Genomic DNA, 5,106 nt, shown 5'->3' with positions numbered 1-5,106 from the left:
TACAGAGCCAATCTGAGGTCAGGGCAGGATTTGCTAAAATTCCTATTTCTCATCAGAAGGTCTTGGTATCTCCTTAGTGCTTAGTGATCAGACACAATGTGTAAAAGACCTTGTTCACAGACAGTCTGTGACAGCTGATCCAGACTGGTCTCTGCAGGATTTGAACATAGAACCTTTCCACTGTGAAACTGATGCACTGAGCCAATACAGATTATGAACAACCAAATATAGAAGTAACAACAGAACAATGGAGATATGTATTCAAAGTAATGCATCCAATTAAATATATGTTCAGGTTTAATGTCTGCTGGTGGAAGATGAAATGGTAGTAATTAAACTGGATATTTCAGGTACTACACTGGTTATTTTGGGTACTAATCTGGATATTTTAGGTACTACACTGGACATTTTGGGTACTACACAAAATATTTCAGGTACTACACAGAATATTTCAGGTACTACACTGGTTGTCTTGCATACTGCACTGGATATTTCAGGTGCTATACAGGATAGTTCAGGTACTACACTGGTTATCTTGCATACTGTACTGGATATTTCAGGTACTACACTGGTTATCTTGCATACTGCACAGGATATTTCAGGTACTACACTGGCTATTTTGGGTACTACTCTGGATATTTTTGGTAATTTCTGTGGAGATCAAAAGTTTTGGAACAATAAATATGAATATTTGTTCCTGTCTAAGGAATGGAGAAATTACATTTATTATACAATGGCACTAAAAATAAACTTACATTTGCAAGTTCCTTCATTCAGTTCAATGTTATCAACAGCAATTATTCTAAACCTTCTTGGGCCTCTCTTGGCATAAAAAGACACTGTAAATATAAAAACAGAACATATTAATTATTACAAATTATTAACATAGTTATAGAGTGATACTGTTTTGCAAACATGAGAGTGTGTGTACACTAATACAGGTGTATCTCGACAGTTTCAGAAATGTTGTGACAGTGAAGTCCGTCTAATGAACATAACAAAGTCAGTATCATTATGGGTGAATTATCCTTTTTGATACATGACTAACAAACTGATTTTTTTTAAATGTCTTCAGGACTGCCAAAAATAGATGAAAACATGATGGTTACATTGTGTGGTTTGAATTCATTTGGTATTGTATGGCACAGCAACACATGATGGTTACATTGTGTGGTGGGTTTGGTTTAGTAATTTATGTTATTTCAACACAAGCATGATAATTAAATTGTCAGGTTTGCTTTGACTTGCTATTGCATGGCTCATTAACACCTCAATCATGATTACATTGTGTGGTTTGGCCTGGATTGTTTTTCATGGCACATCAACACACGATGGCTGCATCGTTGGCTTCATTTGATATTTCATAACACATCAACACGTAATTGGAACATATTTTCATGGTAGGTTTGGATAACATATTTATGTCGCTTGGATAAAACGTTAGCCTGGGTTCGGATCCCATATTTATGTGATTTGAATAATGTTTTCCTTGCATGGATAACATATAGCATATCACACTGGTTTGGATAACATATTTGCATACGTTGGATAGTATATTTACCTGCCTATAGCATGCATCCAAGAATAATGAGGCTAGACATGATGCATACAGCTACAGTGAGTTGTTCTCAAGGAAAGTATTAAAACATTTCTGCACACTTCTACAAATTTTCAAGGAGTATTTTTCGCATGGAAATTTTAATTTTTCTTTGTATGTTAGTTGTTTATTAATGCATATTTAGGTACAAAACCAGAAGAATAAATACACAGCAAATTAGCATGACACTACAACAGAGGCATGCCATACCATCTGGTAAATATGTGTTATTTGATTCATCCAACTTTATCTCATTTCATTTGTTATTTTCTGGAAAATAAGTAAATGACAAATATTCTGAATTTATAAAGCAATAGATTTTTAAAAACATTTTTGTATTTCTTCAGAAAAATTTCAGCAGATTGGAAAAATTTTAAAGAATTTTTTTAACAAGTCAATGACCTCTCAAGGCTAAAACCAACTTGTGCAAAAGTTCAAGGAGTTTCCAAGTCAACCACTCAAAATTAAGGATTTTTAAGGTTTTGCATATCATGCAAATTAACTAAATTAACTTATGGCACGTGTTTAGGCTCAACTAAACAGTAACACAAGAAAGTAAAAAACAACAAACTTTGAAAAATTTAACAAATTATGTATTTTCCTGGGAAAAAATACTGTAAAAAGTGAAAAAATAAGAAATTATGGTTTTAAGAATCAAACCCAAAAATAATCAGAGAATAAAAGAATAATCCACTACTACAATTTTAGAAGTCCTAATACTGAAATATTCTAATGAATTCAAGTTCAAATCCTGATGAAGAATCCAGGATGGAAGGCAATGATGTATACTGTACTCTTTGTGGTATTGGAATGTCTACAGTTCTGTATTATTCACAAACAATAATCCCATGTTGGAAATCTAAATAAAATTTTTAGGAAATGTCTTTGTTCAAGAATTTTGTATGAGCATTAAAAATATTTCCAGAGAAATGAATTAATCTTTGAGAATCCAAATAATCTGAAGAAAAATTAACATATAACTCGAAAACTGGCTACAACAGAAGGAAACCACTTGACATCAAGTGTTTTAAAGCCCAGACTGAGAGATATTTCTCTAAGCATCACTATTACTAACTAATGCACAATTTTGAAATGACTGAATTGTGAAATAGAGAGTCACATGATCATGTTTACATCACATACTCAAAACATGGCCCAGACAAAAACCAATCAATTTACTAAAAGAATAAAATAAAAAAAAGTTGTTTACTTCAGTAAAAACTATTTACAAGTTGAGGGTTATTTATCCAACACAGCCTAGATCTCAGCCTTATTATTCCTATAATAAAAATAAATAAAAAAGAACTTGTTCACATGACTGTTACTAAGTTTGAATTAAAGTCAGGAACCAGGCCAGCCTTAGGCGGTTAAAAATGAATCAGCCAAGGTCAAACTTTTTTCTGAAAAAATTTCCAAATCACATAAACAAGATATTATTATAATAGTATGTACAATAAAAATAAATTTTTAAAGCTGACAAACAAACAATAATATTAAAATAAATATAAATTAAATCAGATATATGTAACAATCATTGAATCATTATATCAGTGTTTATGCTGACAATTGATATCCTGAGTAGAATAAATGACATAGACCTAATGAATGACATAAACTTAATGAATGACATAGACTTAATGAATGACATAGACCTAATGAATGACATAGACTTAATGAATGACATAGACCTAATGAATGACATAGACCTAATGAATGACATAGACCTAATGAATAACATAGACTTAATGAATGACATAGACCTAATGAATAACATAGACCTAATGAATAACATAGACCTAATGAATGACAAGACCTAATGAATGACATAGACCTAATCTTCTAGCACAAGAGATATTTCAATAACAAAAATCTAGGTGGCAATTAAAGTAGTTCAAGGATGAAAAAAATGTGCAGGTGTATCAATTCAAGGATGAAAGGTGTATCAATTCAAGGATGAAAGGTGTATCAATTCAAGGATGAAAGGTGTATCAATTCAAATTATGTTGTCTCTCCTTCATGGAGTGATAGTCTGGGTGTATCTACTCAAATATGACTGCCTCTCCTGGATGAAGTAATTGTGTGGGTGTATCTACCCTAGTTAGGCTGTCTCTAATTGATGTCATAGAGATTTATGTTTTGTTGACCATTAAATCAGATACACCCATATTGATCCTGCATTTGGTATGCATCTACACAAGGTCATGTAATTTCAAATTTTGACATGTTACACGTGAATAAAAGAGAACTAGTCCAAAAACTCGGTAAAACACTGATTCCATAAAAAGAAATTAGCATGCTGAATTTCATCAAGGTACAAAAAATATGTCACTTGCCTGATTGTTCGATGCCTGTCATGAGTTGACCAAGACTGGCACACTGGTACATCCATTGTCCCTCTTCCTCGGATCTTAATGCTCTACTTTTCCATAGTTCCATTCCCTTCGCTTCCAGCCTCAGAGCACCATCAGTGGAAGCACTGATCCAGTAGTAAAACTCCAAAATTGTGGTACTTGTGTTCAATGTGAAATTTGGGGACAGTAAATACGACTCATCTGTCTCTGATCCATCAAAACTTATATAGTATGCAACTTTGTTGTCTGCTACAAATGAAAATAAGATATTGATAATAAATACTGATACCAAAGGAATAACAATAATCATAATACAGTTAAATCTGTCTGAGAAACTATTCCTTCTACTAACAAAAGGTGGCCTTCAAAGATGTGTGGTCTCTCATCTGAGGTCATTGCATTATTATCAGTTTGTCAATAGATACAAGTATGCAGTCCTTCCTGACAGGAGGTTCTTCAAAACAGTCAGTAGTCTTGCCTGATTGGTGGTACTCTTAAAATGTCAGTGATCTTTCATGACATGTGACTTTACAAAAGCATCAGTGCTCTTTTATAACATGTAGCCTTACAAAACAGTGGTCTTTGCTGGCAGGTGGTCTTCCAAAACTGTGTCTTTTTAGGTCAGGATTAATTGCAAAGTGAATGTATATATATTTTTTGGTGTGAATCAAATTTGCAAATATTACATAATTGTTGGTGACTGAATCCATGGATGTACCCCTGATCAGGAAATGTAGGTCCTACTGTTTTTAAAGATGGTTCAGGAAACCTATGACACTGATAACAAGAATTTAATTTAATGAATTCAATGTACAATAATTTTCCAAAAGTAAGCCAATGCTTGATGCCGAAAGTCACACACATACATGCATATATCCAAATTTGGGCAAATATTTCCTGAAAATATCTTTGATATGAAGCCCTTCCCTTCTTTTTGACAAATTGATTAGGCTGACCCACTTGTCATGTCATGGGAGAAATACTGTAATCTGGCATCTCTACATTTTTGCCAATTTTGTTGAGTCAGCACATTTGGAACAAAAGTTTTGTGGGTAAATGGTTATACTGTAGTACTTGATTGCCAGTAATGTAAATGGAATGTTTCCACAAATGCAAAAGTATTGTACTCAAGATTTTGTATATTGATTTATGATTATT

Source organism: Sinohyriopsis cumingii, chromosome 14 (assembly GCF_028554795.1).
Source record: "Sinohyriopsis cumingii isolate HCF-2022 chromosome 14, ASM2855479v2, whole genome shotgun sequence".
Lineage (NCBI taxonomy): Eukaryota > Metazoa > Mollusca > Bivalvia > Unionida > Unionidae > Sinohyriopsis > Sinohyriopsis cumingii.
Note: the sequence above shows the minus strand (reverse complement) of the source record.